General features: G+C 52.0%; 1 protein-coding gene across 4 annotated transcripts in view; it reads right to left on the bottom strand.

Annotated features, from left to right (window-relative positions):
- Nucleotides 1-19167, bottom strand: part of COQ8A (coenzyme Q8A) — a 50179-nt gene extending 31012 nt beyond the window's left edge. Inside the window, exon 1 of one of the 4 annotated variants that reach the window (XM_061187364.1) lies at nucleotides 19064-19167. The gene's annotated coding sequence lies outside the window, so the exon portion shown is untranslated. Of the gene's footprint in view, nucleotides 1-13581; nucleotides 13668-15470; nucleotides 15492-19063 lie in introns of those variants that run through there. The other 3 variants (XM_061187367.1, XM_061187366.1, XM_061187365.1) reach the window with 3 other exon arrangements.
- Between the last annotated feature and the right edge of the window lie 1517 nt (nucleotides 19168-20684).

Genomic DNA, 20684 nt, shown 5'->3' with positions numbered 1-20684 from the left:
AAATGTCTAGAACTGGGAAAACAGCATGTAATCAGAGCTCAAATGCAGCTGGGGCCAGCTCTCAACCGCTCCCCTGCCCCCTGGCCCTGGACACACACAGACACATTTCACTCTTGAGGAAAGAGGTTTTTGAAAGAGACATCAGGGACATGCAATGGCAGAGGCCAGGGCCCCAGCTCCACCTGTTCAGAAAGACCCTTGCTGGTGGACCATCCACCATACCCCACTGCCCCAGGGGTCCCCAGAAACAGGCTTTCCCCTTGCTCACCTCTAAATCCAATCCAGATAACCAAGGCCACAGTCTCCCATAAGCCACAAGCCTGGATAATTTCAAAACCTCCCCTTGTCTGGTAACTGATATAAGACCTATTTAACTCAGACTTTGTTTTCAGGCTTAAAACTAATCTGCCTAAATTTCTCACCCAAGTTATCATACCCACAAACTAAAGTTTCACTAGCGCAAAGCTGATACGTGATTTTTTTGGCCAGTTTCCCCTGCCCTAGCTCTGCAGTTCAATGTGAAATACCCATTTCTGGTCCTGCACTCTGCAGATGCAGGTCTGGAACCCACCAGAGTCCAGTCCTAACTTTTCTGGTCTCTAAGTATGACAGCTCTGAGCATAGTTCTGTGATGGGCCAGGATTACACCTACTTTATGACGATGATTTTTTAAAAATTCCAAAGAGGAAACAATGTTAAATAAACTGACCAAGTGTTTTATTAAATTCCTGCATTTGAGACGTATGAGTAATAATGGTCTCCTGCAGTATTTTCCTAAAACTTTTTTAGTTCACATATCCCACTTTCAAAGTGGAAAATAAATACGTCATCTTTAAAAAGTACACATTAAAAATTAATTAGCTATGCCGTTCTTCCTGCCTGAACGGTTGTGTCCTCATACCGGAGAACTTTCCATGGGTTCCCGTCTCACCCGGCACAGCGAGCGCCGTCGTGGAGGAGGAGGACGAGAGCCAGCTCCCTGGGAAGGCAGGCTCCATCCACATGGAAATGACATCACGGAAAGCTACCATCCCGCCACTATGGGGCAGTCCCTCCCCTTCTCACATTAACAGATGCTGCTAATAAACAGTCTGTCGTTGTGAGCAGATTCACAGGTGGATGCACATTTCAAAACCGCAGCCCGTGCCAGCCCCCTTAAGGATTATTTATCTCATGTTCAAGGGACGCTGTCCCCAAACCTCCCCACATGCTGCTCTGCTGGGTACAAAGTGACCTTAGTCAATACCAGGTATTTTTTTTGCAAAGGAGTGCCTACCCTCAAGGAGCAGGGGTGGGAAGGCAAACAACTGCCAGAGGAAATACCTTTCCAGAACTTTGTTCACCTCCTGGTTTTCAAAAATTGGCTCTCATAAACCCTACTTCTAATGCACCAGAATCCCAACGTGACTCAGAATTCAGCTGTCCTAAATGGTGGGGCAAACCCCCCAAAAGGAATGCACAAGAGCCAGGCACTCAGCTACACCGGCGGGCATTTTCGTCAGGACCTTAAGTAAATGAAATCAAAAGCCCCCAAAATACATTAACCACAAGTTTAAAGTCTTATCCTCACCACGATTTCATCTACAAGTATTAGAGGCCTCACCCACCCCGCTTCACCCTGCTGGTCCCTGAATGGGTTTCCGGGACCTCACGGAGGAGCAATACAGGGATGGGGGGCGCATTCAGGCTCTTCGCCCACTTGCCCTAGAAGGCCTGGGCGCCGCCCGGTCTCCTCTGAGCCAGCACCAGTGGATACAGCAGTGAGGGTGGAGGCCGGGCACTCACATTTGGGAGTGCCCACTAGGTACCAGCACCAAAATAGTCATTCGGTCAATTCTTTGAACACACGTTCACTGACGTCTCCCCCCCAGTGCTCTGGGTTAGTCTGTGCAGGTTCTGGGATGAACCTGCCCTTGGCCCCGGGGTGCTCACAGCTGCAGGAGCATGCAGGCACATCTATAACGGGCACAGACACCACGGAGACGGCCAGAGGCCAACTGAGGCTGACACACGGGGATCAGGCGCAGAGGAGGCAGCTGAGCAGCGGCAACGCCTGGGAGGCTGGACGGCTCAGCCACTGCCGCCACGTGTGCTGCCTGCCTCTTCACCCTCCGCAGCAAGGGGGGGCTTCAGGTGGCTCACCAGGCCCCTTTTCCAGTCCTAACATGCTAAAGCGCTATAAAGGAAGTGAGCAAAGTTGTTGTCTAGAGAGAGAAAGAACTGGAATAAATACAGCTCACCACTCCCCAGGGACAGAGACTGAGAAAGCAGCACAGCCAGTGTCCCCTGACATGAGTCCTCAAGCTCCAAGAGGAAATTTTCCTGCTGAACCCTCACTCTCTGACCTTCCCAAAGAGCTTTCTGAGATACCATTTCATTCATGTTGAAACACAGACTCAGAGACTCCATTAGCTGGAAATTACCTGGGGTATGAGGACCTTCAAATCTAGTCTCCAAAACTAAAAAAAAAAACAAAACCAAAAACAAACAAACAAAAAAACCACCAAGTGATGCCTACCTGGCCAGATGCAATAAGATATATCAGCAGCAATGAGTTGTGTTCTTTTTAAAAATATATGGGAATTCCCTGGTGGTCCAGTGGTTAGGACTTAGCACTTTCACTGCAGTGGCCCAGGTTCAAGCCCTGGTCGGGGAACTAAGATCCTGCAAGCCGTGTGGCACGGCCAAAAATAAATAAATAATTACATACATACATACATACATAAAACAGGCAATCCTGACAAGCATTAAGCAAATGAAGGCATCATAAACCTTTCCACCAGGACCCACATGGGGGAATTTTATTTGGGGGGAGGGTTCCCGTATGCACCCCCAAGCCCCCCCCTTCACAGCCAGAACTCACCATCTGTCGCTTGTCTCTTCTCATGAGGTGACAATAAGCCAGGGACAGTGCATGAATTTACTAAGCCACTGTTCAACCCCCTTCGTAAGTATAAAGTGTGACAAGGCAGACCAGCTCCCATCCAAGCAAAGCCAGAGTGTCTATACCTCCAAAAGCCAGCACACCCTCCTCTTGTCCCTTCCCATCCTGAGCTGCCCCGGAAGCCATGGGATGACTGGTGTAAGGACCCAAAAGCAAGCTGCACAGCAAGCCCTTTGTCTTGGGGAGGGTGTGTGAAGCTCACTGAAAAGCCTTCTCCTGAGCAGCCTTCATCCCGCAGCTGCTGCATGCACATCACCCAATGGCTCACAGGCATCAAGCTCGGCATGTCCAGAACTGACCTCACCCCCCTTACCCCGCCCACCCCATGCTCCCCGTCCTGAGCACTGCGACCACCCCCCACTTCTCTCCAACCCTTCCCACCTCCCCTAGTCCCCCAGGCTGCTCCCAGCTGGGCAACCGCAGCAGCCCCTAACTGGCCTCTCTGGCCCCCACCTTGCACAGGAATGCATGTCTTTCCTCCTCACCAGATCTCAACTCAAACAGCACCTCTTCTGGGATGCCCTCCCCAACATGTCCCATCCCTAAAGCCCATCCATGTCCCCCCACGGCTCCCTGTTCTTTCCCCAAGGTAGCAGTGACCATGCTCTAAACCTGCCTATGTACCTGTCTTTCCGCCACACTGGGCTGTCAGCCAGAGGAGGACACAGACCACATCTGTTGTCCCCTCTCTGTATCTCCAGCAACTAGCACCGTGCTTGACACAGAGCAGACAGAAATGAACTCAGCTGGTCCCCCCAAGGTTTAAGAAAGCCTGCCATTTCTGGAACTGACTCACACCTGCTTGCATTTTTTAATCTACATATGGAATCAAAGGTCTCTTAGGAGGCTAGTCTGAGGCAGGGTTCTCAGGTTTTAGTGGGCATCAGAATCACTCGGGAGACTTGCTAAAACACAGACTGCTGTACCGCCGCCCCGGGTTTCTGATTCTATAGGTCTAAGATGGGGCCTGGAAAACTATATTTCTAACAAATTCCCACCTGCTGCTGGTGGTGGTCCTAGAAACGTACCTTAAGAACCCTGTTCTGGAGGAAGAGGGGAAAAGGGAACAGAGGTGGGCCAAGCCCAAGGTCAGGCAGGAAGTCTAAACAGAGATCCTTTCCTAAAAGTTTCTCCCTGCTACTCCCTCCCCAAAAGTCTGGCTTTGTCCTTAAGTGGAAACCTTCCACCTGCCCCTTCCTTTCCCACTATTCCCTCAAGAAACTGAAAAAGAACATCGGAAATGAATGGGCTTAAAGACAATGACCCACAGAACCAGCCACCAAAGGAATCTCAAGATTGTCACTTTAGTACTCCCGGGAAAGAACTGTTTAATGATATCCGGGAGGCCCCAGGGCGGGGGCTCACAGGTGGCCCTCTGCCCCCTCCCAGCCAAGGACAATCTTTTTACTTTGGGCATGAACAGTCTGTGTGGACACTGGAAAGTTCCTTTACATTCTTGAAATTTTTCTTTTTTTCTTTTCCTCTTAGAAAAAGGAAATACAGTCAACTGTTTCCTCCAAGGACTCAGAAGAGTATATGCGTTAGGGGAAAGACTTAGACTTCTGAACCAAAAATCCATGAATTTCTTTAGATGTGCCCTTCGCCTCGGCCTTTAAAATCACACCCCAGGGCCCATCACTCAAATATCTCAGGCACTCCAGGCTTCTACATAGTGAGGTCTGGCTTCAGGGTCCGTCTGGCAGCAGGTTCAGAAATATCCTAATACATATCAATTTTCAAAGGCAACTAAAAACATGAAGAAGAACCCAGGGGACGATATAGAGAAAAAGAGCCTCTGTCCCCCCTCAAACCCCACCTCATACCCTCCCCCTCCCCTGTCAGTCAGCCCCAGCCAGGCCTGGTGAGTCAACCTTCTACGGTGAGAGACAGGCCACTAGGGTCATTCATTCCCCACAGCTGCAAGTCACCTCTGGAATGCCCCAAACCTGCATGTCTACCACTAAAGTCCCCTTTCCCTGTCTCCTTCCCAGGCCATCCTGCCTGATAGTTCTCTAAGCATCCAGCCAAATTCTGTCAAACTGCATTTCCTTAACAGTGGATGTGTGATAATGTAGCCACAAGAATGTAAATCACAACATTGTCTAAGACTGGCTACATAAATAGTGGTACACCCATTAGATGGACTGCTACGCAGCCATCTAAAATGACACTCTGAAAGGTATTTATTGACAAATAAGAAAGTTTACTATATATTCCCATGTAGGAAAAACGCAGGTTACAAAACAGTATCATCCTTTATTTTAGAGGGAGGGAGGGAGGGAGGAAGGAAGGAAGGAAAGAAGGGAGGGAGGGAGATGGATGATAGAAACAGAGCATGCAAAACAGGAACACTGGTTTTCTCTGGGTGGTAGAGTGATAGATTCTTATTACTTAATTTCCTAAAATTTTCTACAAAGAACATGTACCACTTTTATAACAGAAAATAAGTTATATAAAAATAATCTTAAATATCTGTTGTTAAAATAAAAAAATAAAAGCAAGCACACAAAGGTGTGATTTAAAGAAACTATCCCACATCCCTGAAGCGTTTGTCCTGGGCGGGATGGGCAGAGGGTTAGATAGCAAATCAGAATGCTATAAATACTACCTCTCTACACCCTTTAGCCACTGTCCTTCATCAGCAAACAACTGCCCTTGACAGGCCACCAGGAAGGTGGAACACGGCCGCCCCACTTTTGGGAAAGAGGCTCAACTGCGCTTCTCAGAAAGTGGTGAGAAAACCACCTGACAGAGGCAGGTCTAATGCTGGCCCCTGTGTTAAAAGATAGAAATAATTAACGGTACTTTCCCCCAAACAGGATCCTAGTTTAGAATAATGTAGTAAGTGCAGTGATCACATTTTTCTGAACCAAAAGTTAAGACATGTATGGGTTGGCAAAAAATTTGTTTGGGTTTTTCTGTAACATGACCGGTGCCCTTTTAGATCAGGGGTCAGCAAACCATGGGGCCAAATGCAGCCCTGTTGTCTGTTTTTGTAAATAAGCATTTACTGGAACACAGCCTTGCTCGTTCATTTAGGTACTGGCAACAGCTCATTCATTTACATATGCATTATCTATGGCTGTTTGGGGTTTTTGGGTTTGGTTGGGTTTGGTTTGAAGCTATAACAGCACGGCTGAGCAGTTGCAAGTGAGAACTATGGCCCACAAAGCCTAAAATATTTCCTATCCAGCTCTTTTGTTTTTTTTTTCTATCTGGCTCTTCAAGGAAAATTTGTTGACCCTTATTCTAGGGCAACAGAGTAAAATGTAACCACAACTGTCCCAGGAAATCTGGAAAGGTCACTAGAGTTATATCAGAGCAGCCCAACAAGGCTGGTGTTGGGGTGAGGACCCCCCCCATTACAGCTCTGCTCCTGACCCCAGAAGATGGGTACCTCACCAGGCACAGAGCTGCCCACCATCCAGAGGCCCCAGGGACAAAGCGAGGGCTCTGTGGTGACCACCTTTTACTGGGTCACCCAGAACAGGGCAGCCGAGTTCTGGTGGGGGGGGGGTGGCGGGCCGGTAGGAGGGGAGACACAGGCAGACACGATGCCCACTACTGTGGGGCGGGATGGCCTCCTGCCCTGATCCAGGCAGCTCACCACAGACCCCGCGCGGGTCTGAAGCCACAGCCCTTGGGTGGCACAGCGGAATTGTGCCCCGTAAGGAAAGGAGTTCGTTTCTGGGCCTCAAGTTGTCTCCTGGGCTAAGGACTTCATGTTCCTCCAAAAGCCATTTCTGGACTATTGGGATTTTTCTTGGAACCATTTAAAAAGTATACACTCTTATGCCAACACACTCAAGAGCTTGTTGAATAGCAGGCACTCTGACATTCTCCTCCAATGAATTTCACCAGTTCCCCAAACATTTTTATCCTGTGAGAAGCAGAAAACCAGCACAATGTGATGATAACTATATTTAGCTATTATTTACTGGGAGTTTATTATATGCCAGGCTGTGTGCTAAGTGTTCTATGTGTATTACCTCACTCATTTTTAACAGGTAAGTACTATTATTTTGCCCATTTTACAGATGAAGGAACTAAGGCACAGAGAGGTTAAGTAAACTTGCCCAAAGTACCACAACAAATAACAAGTAGAGCTAGAACTCGAATCTATCATGGCTCAGCAGCCAGGCAACCATTTAACAGATAAAAGGAGAAAACAAATAAGACTGCGTTTTGATGTCCTAGACTGCAAGCCTCCATTCTCCACCCAATGGGTGATTAAGAAGACATTCTTAGGGGCTTCCCTGGTGGCGCAGTGGTTAAGAATCCGCCTGCTAATGCAGGGGACACGGGTTCGAGCCCTGGTCCGGGAAGACTCCACATGCTGCGGAGCAACTAAGCCCGTGCGCCACAACTACTGAGCCCACGCGCCTCTAGAGCCCGTGCTCTGCATCAAGAGAAGCCACCACAATGAGAAGCCTGCGCACCGCAACGAAGAGTAGCCCCCCGCTCGTCGCAACTAGAGAAAGCCCGTGCACAGCAACAAAGACCCAACTCAGCCAAAAATAGATAAATAAATAAATAGATTAAAAAAAAAAAAGAAGAAGAAGACATTCTTAGGATTCCCTGGTGTGTTGCTCCAAGGTGGGCACTGGGCTGGGGCCAGGGAGGGGGAGATAAAAAAGCAGCAGAAGGGGCTTCCCTGGTGGCACAGTGGTTGAGAATCTGCCTGCCGGTGCAGGGGACACGGGTTCGAGCCCTGGTCTGAGAAGATCCCACATGCCGTGGAGCAACTAGGCCCGTGAGCCACAATTACTAAGCCTGCGCGTCTGGAGCCTGTGCTCCGCAACAAGAGAGGCCGCGGTGGTGAGAGGCCCGCGCACCGCGATGATGAGTGGCCCCCACTTGCCGCAACTAGAGAAAGCCCTCGCACAGAGACGAAGACCCAACACAGCCAAAAATAAATAAATAAATAAATAAAATTTTAAAAACAACAACAAAAAAAACACAAATAACTCAATTTAAAAAAAAAAAAAAAAAGCAGCAGAAGACGTTCCAGCCTCTAATGATAATCCAGAGAGAAACCCAACGCTGTGTATGAACCTGCACAGGCCCGGGACTCCAAAGCACAGGTGAGTAGCACAGAGGGCCCCAAGTGGTCTTTCCTCCCACTGGGGAGCAAACGTAACTGATTACAAATACCAACCTGCCAAGCACGAGGGTACGTAACTGATTACAAATACCAACCTGCCAAGCACGGGGTCCTGAGGGTAATTTCATTTTCTGACCAAAAACCCACCAAAGTTTTCTGCTTAAAACATTAAAAAAGATTTCGTTCAGGAAGTGATACTGATGAAGCAGTCAAGATGCTCTGGAGTTGGGCGCCCCAGGTTCAAATCCTGACTCTGCTGCTGACCTAAGTAGTCATTTAAGCTCATCTTTGCAACTCAGTTTCCCTCATCTGTTCTCAAGAGGAGTGGGTTAGATAATCCATATAACAGTACTTAGGACCCCAAGTGCCTGGCACACAGTCAGTGCTCAACACCGTTAGCCGACATGATCATTATTAAGACCACACGGACACTCTGGAAGGACTCACCAAGTCACTCAGACTTGGTGAGACCAGAGGGAGCACAAATGAGACCAGTGTGGACAACTCTCTTACTGATTTATACCCCAGCACCCGGGCTGGGTACAGTACCAGATCTGACTCGGGGAGGGCAGACTCGCCCTCTCTCGTGTGAGGCATCATTCAGGAGAGGTGGTCTGGTGTGCTGGCGGCCTGCTTGGAGTGCCTAGGACAACCAGGACATAAATACCGCTGGTAATCCTCACCACGGTCAGTACCACTCTCAGAGGAGATAATAGCACAGGAGGCTTTCGCCAGGTAAGCACAGGCTTTCGACAGTGCTGGGGAACCCCTCTGACCCCCACTAGTTCCCTGTCTCCAAGCTACAGCCCATCTGCTGCCAGATTAACCTTCTCCAAATCCCTTTTCATCATGTTAACCCCTGGCTCAAATGGCTCGTAGTTTTCTACAGGATAAGCTCCAAACTCCTGAGCCTGAGGTTGGAGGCCGAAGTCAGGACCCAGGCCTCCCGTCCAGCCTCCACTTACACCTGTGCCATGTAAGCGCTGCTCCAATTCCTCCCCTCTCACACCTACCCCTTCATCCCTGCACTTCTAAAACTGAATGAGGCCAGCCTCCGGGCCTGTGCATCAGCTCTGCTCGGCCCTGCCAGGCCACTCCAGGCCTGTCCCTGAACCTGTTTCCTATAATCTGTTTCCTCACCTGGATATTACGACAGCATAAGTTCTTATTATGTCCAATCTAAATAAGAGAGGCAGAAGTACTTTGAAATGTATGAACATGTCATACATATTCAAGGACACATTTCTAATCAGGCCCTAATTTACTCTTGGCTCTTATGATTTTGTCTTCCCATCAGCTGAGGTAAATTTTCCAGTGCTGGTCAGATTCTGCCCCGTTTTGTAAGTTATCTTTGGCACACAGAAGTCTTTCCAATAATAAGCCCCTTGTGGGGAGGCTCACATCTCGCACACCTCTGACTCTTTCCCCACCTACCTCCACACACAGACGGACCCTGACCACACAAATACAAGTGTCATCTGCACTGTCACACAGGTAGGAGAATAAGAACCCTGGTGGGGAACCCTGGGGCTGTAGTTGAGGAGTTTATCTTAAACTAAAATCAGATATTTAAGGGGTTGTGTTTAAATCTGGCCAAAATACTGTGGGTGGCTTTGGGAGGCTGACTGATGGCCCCCCAGAGATGTTCACACCCTCATCCCCAGAACCTGTGACTATGTTCTCTTATGTGGCAAAAGGGACTGCTGAAAGTGTGATTACGTTACAGATCTTGAGATGGGGGGATTATCCACCTGGGCCCAATGTAATCAAGGGTCTTTATGAGAGAGAGAGAGGCAGGAGGATCTGAGTCAGAAGAGGGAGATGTGAGAAAGGCAGAGGCTGGAGTGATGCAGTTGTGAGGAAGGAACCACGGCCAAGGGATGCAAGCAGCCCCGAGAGGCTGGAAAGGCAAGGGGAGGGGCTCTGCCCTTGAGCCTCTAGAGAGAATCTGCCCTGCTGACTCCTTGATTTTAGCCAGGTGATACCCATTTCAGACTTCTGACTTCCAGAACTGTAAAATAATAAATTTGTGGTGTTTTAAGTCATTGAATTTGTGGTAATTTGTTATAGCAGCAATAGGAAACTAATGCAGTGGCTATTTTTAAAAGATACATCATTGTGTTGGGAAGAGGGGTGATATTCTAGAATAATTTCCAGATCATTCATCTAAAATACCTTAGTTTAGTCACTCCACACGTGGTACTAAGTGCAGCTAAGTGCCAGGTGCTGTGGTAGGTTCTGGCATATCCCATGGGCAGCTCAAGACACATTCTTGTTCTGATGACAGAGTCCTGCCTGCTTTCAGTATAAGCATGCCCCATTCGTCTACCAGCCTCTTTCCCAGCCTCGGTTCAACACTGAAACGATTATGGAGCACTTACATTACATGCCAGGCACTGTGCACAGCCTGGGGTACTGCAACGTCCAAGTAAGAGCCCGCACCCCTCAAAATGCTCCTTATCAGTTCTTACATTCTTAATCTTTCAAAACACTTTCACTTCAGATTAAATATTTCAGTGAAATAGTATTAATAACAAGAACAGCTACCAGTTATTACTCCCCTTCTGTGTGTATCACTTTTTATTACTCCTAATCCTACAGCAACCCTGTGAGGTATTACTGTCCCCATCTGCTGATGAGACACAGCTCCGCAAGGTAAAGAAATGTCCTCTAGGTCCCAACGCTGTCAGGGGCTGGCCTATCCATGCCTGTCTGACTCCAGGCTCAAGTCCTTTCCTCCTGCAGCCTAGGAAGTGAGCAGATAAGAAACCTGCCCCCAGGTCAGTAACATGTTTTTAAATCAATAGTCACTCTCCTGGGGGCTTCCCTGGTGGCACAGTGGTTGAGAATCTGCCTGCCAATGCAGGGGACACGGGTACGAGCCCTGGTCCGGGAAGATCCCACATGCCGCGGAGCAACTAGGCCCGTGAGCCACAACTACTGAGCCTGCGTGCCACAACTACTGAAGTCTGTGCGCCTAGAGCCCGTGCTCCGCAATAAGAGAAGCCCGCACACCGCAACGAAGACCCAACACAGCCAAAAATAAATAAATAAAATAAATTAATTAAAAAAAAGAAATGCCTTAAAAAAAAGAAAAAACTCACTCTCCTGGAAACACGGCAAGGTTCATGCCCTGGTTGCAGAAAATTATAAGTCATAAAAATCCAGGAGCTGGCTGGGCTCTCAAAGGCCACCTGGCCAAACTCCCTTTCTGGAAAGCTCCTCAGCTACCAGGTTGAGAGTGTTAGGCTTCTCAGCACTAGCGATCACACGCCGGTTCTGTCTCAGACGTAAGTGGGAGAAAGAGGCAGGAGCCCCAAGCTGAGTCCACTCTGGGCGTGCACCTCTGGAAGGAGCTGTTGGGTACGCGGCCCCCAGTCCTGCCACGCTGACTCCCGGAACCATGCTCCATCAGCAGCACCCCCAAACACCACACACAGGCCAGGCACGGACACCTGTGCACGTCACTGGTGCAGACATTAAATTAACAGGTCCTGCCACCGAGGGCCCGTGCAACCCTCTGGCACTACAAGCGTACACAAAACCCCAATAGCTTTTAAGACCAGTGAGTTAACCCTACGAGGGACGACCCTAGACAGACAACAATACTCAGGAAGAGAAATGAGAAGAGGATGGACAGAGGAAGAGGCGACTGTCTCCTCGCTGACCTCCACTCTCCTTTGCCGGCAGAACTAAGGCCGCGGGCCCAGGCCTGGCCTTCAAGGCCCTTCACTGTGGACCCCAAGACATCTTTCCAGCTTTTATTTCCTACTATCTCCACCCCACACCAGCGCTTCAGCCAGAATGGCTCATGCCCCAACACACACACACACACACACACACCCACTTTCCTACTTCCACGTGCTGCTCCCACCTCCTCCCCCGGGACACCCTTTCCTCTGCCAAAATCCTACCTATCCTGATGGAATGTTAGACGCTCCATAGCGTCTGCCCCCCATCCTAAAGTCACCTCTTGTCCTCTAAAGTCCCTCATCTCATAATGGCCTAAGGTCGCCTTGCCATGCCCTATATAACTCTTTGTGTACCTGTCCTGTCTCCCAGGCTGCATGGTGCGCTCCTGGAGGGGGGATCTCTTACCCAGACCTATACTCCCCTTGAGGGTCGGTGCTGTACCATGTCCATACCAGGAGTTTAATACCCACGGGCGCCCAGGGGCTCCCCAACTTCTCAAGCTCCCTCTTCTAGAACCCAGAACCCAAGAGACACCAGGGATGCTAAGCATCTGGGAAACGCTCTTTCTGTCATCAATCACCCCGAAACCGCCACCAGCCAGAGCCATGGACACAGCGGCAGCGGCACCCTGTGTTAAATGGGGTGACGGCAGAAGAGGGAGAATGGAGGAAGAGCGACGGCCCACAGGGGCCCGGAGCCTGCTCACATGCGCACACAGACACTGGGAGGGAGGGGTGGCGGCCCACCCAGGATGCGGCCCCTCTACTGCGTCCTCTGCTCGGTCCCACTCCTTGCTTAGAAGAAGAGTGAGAGGGTAGAGGGACAAAAGACAGCAGGCCTGGCTGACAGTGAGCTCACGCGGGCTGTACCAGGGGCACAGCAGGCCTGACCTGTACGTGGTGCCCAGCCCTTGCTTTACCAAATGCTGGCTGTAAACACATTAGGGGGCAAGAGCCACAAACTGCTTTTTCGATCTCAGACAGATGAGGAGATGTTTGCTCCAGCACCTGTCAAACAGTAACCACCTGCAGGTCACAGGGCAACCTATTCTTACCTTCACCCTCCCCTGAGACAGGACCCGGGCCAAACGCAGAGAAAACGTGCCAGGCAGAAAGCAAACACCGGCTTGACCCCAGGATCTGGATTTAATGTAACAGTTCCGGGTGTGTGAACAGACCCCAGGACCTCCCATCCCGCCCGGCAGACGGCAGAATCACTGCCGTCAGGCCCTCCGGTTCCCAGACAACAAGGGTACTATGATGAGGTTGATGGAGGAGGGTGGCCAGCCAGGCCCAGGTTCCAGGCCCACCCTGGGCACCAGCCACATGTGACCCTGGGCACACCCGCTCTCCCTTGGGCCTGAGTTTCCTCGTTTCCTCATGTGTAAAACAAGGCGATTGACCTAGATGATTTCCAGTTCCCAGAGATTAGGACACGGCCGTTTACCCTGAGCATAGAAGGTTGACACAGGGCTGTGCTGAAAATTGGGATTTAACAGGTTCTTGAAAGCATCATACACAAAAGAATTTGAGTACTAACCCTTCCAGACGTTCTATGAAAATAGCAAGTGGGGAGGGGCAGACCTGCTTCTCGGGGGTGGTGAGGTGGGGACCACGCGGCCTCTCTCAGCAAACACCTCTGGGAAAATCCAGTGGGCAGGGCAGGGAGTGCGCCCCTTCTCAGACGGCCAGGAAACCCACCCTGCCCCGTTAAACACACACACACACACACACACACACACACACACCCTCCTCAGAGGCTGGCAGGAGCCCCGGTCCCCTTCAAGCGCCACCCCCAGCCCAGCCTCCCCCTCTCACATCAAGCAGAGGGCCTCACTCACCGCAACTGACCTCTTGTTTCCTCAAAACAGAGGCAATCAGATGTGCTCACCCTCAACCCTCGGTCGGGGTCTCAGCCCTCCCGCCGCCTCTCCTCCCATCCTATCTCCTCCCCGCACTGGCCGTTCTCCTCCTCCCTCTCCCTCCTCCTCTAGGACTTTGCCCCTGACCTATTTTTAATTTTGCCTTCAATGTCTCCTTCTACAAAAGCTTTCCCCCTTAAGCCCACAAACGCCGCTCTCGGCTTTCACGCACCAAATATTGAAAAACCTCTCGTTGACTCTGCTTCTCCCTCAGCCTCATCCCAGCCAACCCTGCCATCCCTTCTCCCTCAGCACAGGCTGCCTGGCCCTGACCCCGAGCTCTCCCTCTGTGGCACTCACAACGGCCACCTGCTGGCTCCATCCACCTGAGTCAGCACCACCCTCCTCAGCCTTTCCCGCTGGTCCCACCCGCTCCCCTGAAATCCCCTCCTGGGTTCCCATGACTCACCCGGCCCCTCATCTCAACCTCCCTCACCAGTTCCTCTTCCCCCTCCACCTCCACAGGAGTCCCCAGGCCTGGTCCCCAGCCCCATCCTCCCTGCTCTCTACGCTGTCCCCTGGGCTGCTTCAGCCTCCCCACGGGCTGGCGGCTCCCCCAGGACCATGCATCCCATTCCCAGGCCGGGCAGGCCATCTCAACCACTGGCCCAATTCTAGAACAAATCCAGTTATACACACACCAGGTCTCCCCCTCCAAGTCCCACGGGCACCGATGAAGGGGCACAGGGAACCCAGGGGGCAGGGAGGACGGAACCGTTCTGGACCTTGACTGTGGTAATGGTTACATGACTATATGCATTTGTCAAACTGCACAACCGCGCACTAGAAAGTGTGAATTTACTGTATGCAAATTGTACCTTAATAAAAAAGGATAGGAAAAAAGTCCCGCACCTCAACCCCTTCCCGTCTAAAACTAATATCACCATCTTCCTGCCGCCAGCCCAGCTCTGCCCCCTGTTTTCAGCAGTGACACCACCATCCACCCCAAACAGTCCCCACCCCTCCCGCCACTAGAAATCTCAGTCCAGTGGCCAAGCAGTAACTTAGTCTAGAGATTCCACCTGCACAGATTTATAATCTCTTGAATCTACGCCTTCATTCCACCTCCCCACTACCCGCCACCTGGGACTCAGGCCGCCCTCACTTCTCACAGGCCGCCTCACGGGTCTCCCTCACCATCCACCCTGACCCCCCAAAGTGACCCATTCCAAGACCCATTCTGCACAGCCTGCCTGCCTGAGCGCCCTCCCCTCTCCTCCCCACAGCAGCGCCCACCTTCGCCCCTCCCTGCTCAGGCGTCAGCTTCGGATCCTTCTCTCCCATGGAAACCTGTTCATCCTTCAGGCCCTAGCTCCTAGACCTCCCAGCACAGGAAGGCAGTTTCCCGGCCCTTCTCCAGCAGAACCAGCACCGCTGCGCCCTGGGTTCCCACAGCAGAGGACTGCACCCGCCCTAGGTCCTGCACAGTCTGCCAGTACCCACAGGTACCCACGTCCACCGTGCGCATGCCAGGGCAGGGAGCCGCCTCGCTCTCTGTCAGAGCCCCCTAGGCTGCAGCTGAGTTGTGGGCGCCCAGGGAACCCTTTCTGGCCTGAACTGAACTGTCAGCTGAAAACCACCAGGAGCCCTACGCCAAAGTCCCCCTGGCCCCCCGACCCTATGGAAGCACAAGTGGCAGCAATGCTGCTCAGACTATCCTAAACTCCTAAGGGCAGATCACACAAGCTGCTTCAACAGGAAGTGGGGTGGGGGACTCACCCCAATCTGCCCCTAGCCCAGCCTCCCACTGCTCCCCTCCCACTCCCCACCCTCCGGCCAGACTGCACTCACCCCTACCAGGCACTCACCCACCCAATGCCTCTGCTCAAAGGGCCCATTGCCTGGACCAATGCTACTCAAAGAATGGTCCTTGGACTCATATTGTCATCCTCGATGAGATAACAGGAGTAAGCGCTCAGAAACCTTCACAGCAATTTAGCACTGTCAGGACATGTTTACTGTGTTTTGCAAAAGCACTGGTCTGCAACAAACTAGGAAAAAATAAAACCTGGCCTTCAGCACAGAGCGTCTGGGAAGCACTGGCCCCTCACCCCTCCAAACTCCCGCCTCCTGCTGACATCCTGCTCATTCTCAGAGTCCCAGCTAACATGCCTTCTCCTCCAAGCGCCTTGCCGTTTCCACCAGCCAGAAGTGGTCTGATCTAGACCCCGAGTCCAAACCACACTGAGGGTGTTTAGGTGGTATCTGCACACCCCTTATTACAACTCCCTGAGGTCCGGGAACCAAGGAATTGTTCACTTTTATATTTCCAATGCCACGCTCAAGGCAGACAATCAATCAATATTTGTTCAAGGAGTGAATAACCCACAATTCCAGAGCGGGCTTTTCTTCAGGGCAGGATGTGGAGAAGCACCAACCCTTAGAGCACACAGGGATTTTCCAGGTTTCTACCAAGTGCAGCCCCTCTCCCTCAGCCCAGATGGAAATGGGATATTTTAAAAAGCAAGTCGAGGACTCCGTCACTATTCACTACAACAGAACCTACAATACCCTGAAAGGGCAAGGTGAGTGAAAAACACTCAGCTTTCTCATGAATCCTTCTCTACATGCACAGAGTAAAAATAAAGCACACCCAAGTATGAAGAATAAAAAGAGATTTTTCAGAGTCATTTCCAATGTTAGATATTCCGTGGGCCCCTGACCTCAAAGCAAAAGGTAAAGGGCTCAGGAGCCTGTAACCCCACAACAAACATGCTTGTGGACAGACCACTGGATACCCACTTGGGTTTGAAAAGTGTGGGGAGCAGCCCACCCAGACACATCAGGGTCTGCCTCAGAGTCAGCAGACCCCATCCCCCCAATAGGTGCAACTCCTCAAGGAGCAGGGCCCTCGCACTCCCCCTCTCCCACTGGCTCTTCTTTCTACTGGCTCTCCCAGGTTCCTGGCTGTTGTTTAGCAAGAATGCTGGAACTATTTCCAGATGCCACTGTCAGATCAAGACAACTCTCTAAATATTCCTGTCTAATTTTGCACACAGCTCTTGTTTCAACTAACAAAGATAATGACTCAGTGCCCATGGCTCTTGATGGAAAATTATCGTGCCAAGTTTGGAGCTTCCCAATAATACACTCCTCTAAACTTCTTTCTGAGAAAAGAGAAGTGACCTCCCTGTCCAGATTCTTTTCTATAGGCAAGAAAGGGCACCCAAAAGACACCCTAACTAACCAAGGAATGTTATGGGAAAATCCTGATACATCCCCATAGGATCAATTAACAACAAGAAAAACAAATTCATGGTAGGGGTTTCAGATGTTTTTCCTTGCCCTGTACAATAATCACCATTCTTCACTTTTCTGCGTCCCCACCAGTTTGGGACTTTGAGGTTTGGGGCATAAATTCTGGGTTACAGTGAAGGCAAAATCTAGACTCAGAAGTAGTGTCTTTCCCTGCACAAAAAGAAATGGCTCACTGTCTCTGATGCTTCAATCAACTGTAAAAGAACTGTACAAATTGTACACGTGTCCATTCTGCACTCCTGGGTAGTCTCTCTCTTGGAGGAGTACATGGCACATGTACATACCCCCACATATATGTCTGAAATGCAGCCACACACTTACTCTCTGCAAACACAGGCCTGGCACCCTCCCACATCATAAGACATGTCTCAGCAAATCAGTAAGGATGAGCAAAGCATCACCTTGGAAAAGCCACTTATGGATAACTGAATTGGCCTTTCTGCCAGCATTCAGACAGCGTAAACTTGTTTGCTCACTATTTAAAAACTGCCCCATGGTTATTTCATATGTATATCTCCCACAGTCTTGCAAAGTCCCCAAAGACAGAAACCACAAGTCTCCCACTTCTTTTGTACTCTGGACCCAGCCAGTCACTGCCATGCACCCAGCAGGCACAGCAAATGACCATGGGTTTCTACCTCCTATCTCACTCCTATCCTCCCAGGTGCAGAGTGGGGGACTCCATTAAAGCCCAACCTACAGGGCTTCTATCATTGGTTTAGGACAGAGATGCTACCCTTTAAATAAACCTCTCAGCCAGTCATGGATAGGTCCTAGGGGGCCTCTGGCAGCATGGGAAGACTCTTTTTACAGTTTTACCTCAGTGGTTCTCAACCAAGGTTGCTTTTGTCCTCTAGGAGACATGTGGCAATGTCTGGAGACATTTTTGGTTGTCACAAGTAGTGTGTGTGTGTGCGTGTGTGTGTGTGTGTGTGTCGGGGGGGGGGGAATGCTACTAGCATCTAATGGATAAAGGCCAGGGATGTTGCTGAAGGTTGAGAACCCCTGTCTTATGTGACACACACGTAAGTGCTCAAAGCACCTTAGTTCACTTTTCCTTTCAGTTGCCCAAGGTCAGGCCCAAAATCCTAACCCTGCCTTGTCTGCATTATTTGCAAAGTTGAAAATGCCCAAAGTCACCACCAGTCTTAAAGATGCTGCTCCTGAGAACCACCAGCCCCCCCTTTGTTTCTTCTCCGGAGAAGGGCCCTCCTGCCAGCATGACCCACCCATGCACAGCATGACAACTGGCAGGCTGGCATCAGGCATGCTCAAATCCTTTGGCAACAAGTTAGACCTGGCAGGCCCAGCTCTTCAGTCTTCTGTCACGCACACCCAAGGCGCAAGTGAGCATGGACAAGTTTTCCAATGGGATGCAGGCCCTACCCTGGATGAGAGGCTTCACATAAGTCTCTCACCCTTCAGAGGACTGGCACCTGTCATCCAAATGGAGAGCTCCAGCATCCAGGCCTGCCCCCGCAGCATTTTCCATCCCACAAGGCACATGGGAGAACTGGCCTGGGTTTGGCAGAGGGGCAGAGACTGGGCAAAGGCAAGAGTTTAGGCAATTAAGCCCAAACCATTCACAAGACCACCAGCGTTTGGAAAAGTAGGAGGAGGGGCCAAAGAAAAGCCAACGGAGGAAAGGACCAAGAAGGGTCCTCTTTCCCAAGTTCACCCAAAACCCCCAACTGTGGAACCCAACAGCTGGCTCGGGTCAAGGGAGTCAAAGTCCTGACACAAACCTGGGGCCAGGGGCAGTTAGCGCCCCTGAGACAGTGCAAAGGGGTCTAGGCGTGAAGACAAATATTATCATGAGAAAGAGAGGCAGGAAAGCAGTACTGGCGACCAAGAGACAAGGCATCAGGTGACCGGGGCTGCTCGGCGCGTTCCGGGGACCCATGGCTCCAGCACGCGGCCCTCGGCCCCTCTCCGAGACACGTATGGGCTAAGGTGGGCACGGGGGTAGGAGACAGCCGCAGGGCGCCCAACGCGCCGCGGCCCGGAGCTTGGGGCAAATGAAACTCGCAAAGGGGAAGCCGCGCTGTTACTTGAGGATACAAGAAGGGCCCAAGCGGGTGGTGAGCGCAGCTCTGGCCGCAGGCAGACGGCGCCCAGGGCACGCGGTGGGCGGCAGCCTTACCCGGCTGCAGGAAGCTGGGATCCGCAGTCACCTTCGCGCAGCCCCCGCGCGCTCGCCGTAGCGTTGGCACCCGGCACGCGCTCCGGATCTGTTTACCAGTTCGCCCTAGCCCAGAGACCCAGCGCCGGGAGCCCCGCCCCGCAGGCCGCTCCCATTGGCTGCGCCGCCACCCACCCCCAGTCCAACGACGCGCGGCGCGGGGCAGCGTGCACGGCCCGTGCGCTCGACCCGCGGCCAATCGGGACGGAGGGCAGAGAGAGAGGAGCCAATGGGAGGCCGCCCCAGGGCACGGGCCCCTCCCGTTCTTCCCTACCGGCGGCCCTTTCCTCTAGTTGGGAAGGCTGGGTAAAGGCCGGGTTGCGAGGGTGGGTGCTCGGTGCGGGTGCACCCCGAGAACTAGCCTTTCGGCAGATGAGGCGGCGGGCGCAGCCGCGGTGGCCAGCGGCTGGATGTCACGCCCCGGCCGGTGCTCGCCGGGCCTCCGAGCGGGACTGGAGGGGAGGCGGTGGAAGGAGCTGAAGTGACTGCAGCGGGCCGGCCCGTGCTCTCCTTTATGTAACGAGGGCCCCCTCCCAGTTCCCACAAAAGGCTCCCACAGAAGTCGGAAGCGCTGTGGGCCGCTGAGTGCGGGCCCGCCTCCGGCGCCCGGCCCCGCCCACATGTCGCGTTTCTCTTCTGGCTACCAGTGTTGGCCCTGTGGGCGCGTCCCAGGCTGGGTCGCCGGAGCAGTGGCCCCGGTGCGTGCGGGGTCGTATACCCCTGTCGGCAAGGCTCTTCGCGGAGGCCGGCCCTCCTCCGAGTAGCGGGCACAGGCCAGCACGTGGAAGGAGCGGAAGCGGGCCCTGCGGCGGGCGGCCGGCTCGATAAGAAGCGGAAGACAGGGAGCTGCCCCCTGAGGAAGTGCCTCCTTCCAAGTGGAGTGGCCCCAAGTCTCCTCGTCAGCCCGAGATATCAGACCTGAGCCCCGGTTGTCTTGACCGTTTCCACTCCCTGGTCTGCAACTCCGTCCAGGGATGTCGGTGGAGAAAAGGGAAATCAGAACAATTTAGTGGCTCTTTCACAAAACTAAATATTCAAGCCAAAGGATTGTCCTTTATTCCGAGATGATTTTGAGGAATTAACATTTAACATTTTGGAAACTTGTTTACTATTACTACTTAGGAAAATTGACCATTGTATGCTGATGCCTGCAATGAGGGTAGAGGGTTGTGATTAAAATCCAGACGTGAACCGAGCTTCACCGTTCCTCAGGGACGCTGGAGCCCGGCGTCCAGGCCGTCCCGGCCGTGGGACCTGACTTGAGGCAGCGTGTCCCCCGCAGCGCAGAAGCGGAGCGTGCGGGACCGGGGTGGCACAGCTGTGAGCTTCTCTGGCCGGGTCCTCTGCGCTGCTGGGTCTCCTCTGCAGGAACGTTCACATACTCTTACCAGTCCAAATTCTGCACACACACCCCACCCCCAATCATCTCCACATTAAGTACAACGTATATTTTGAGAGAGAATTAAGGAGGTTTTGACAAGTTTCAAGGAACTGCCCCAAGCAGGGTGGGGCTAAGAACTGGGAACTTGCCTTGAGTAGGCAACTGGCTCCCTTTTACCACACAGGAGAGAAAGTTCCAGGC

Source organism: Eubalaena glacialis, chromosome 3 (assembly GCF_028564815.1).
Source record: "Eubalaena glacialis isolate mEubGla1 chromosome 3, mEubGla1.1.hap2.+ XY, whole genome shotgun sequence".
NCBI lineage: Eukaryota > Metazoa > Chordata > Mammalia > Artiodactyla > Balaenidae > Eubalaena > Eubalaena glacialis.
The sequence above is the reverse complement of the archived record's forward strand: the minus strand, read 5'-3'. Positions and strand labels throughout refer to the sequence as shown.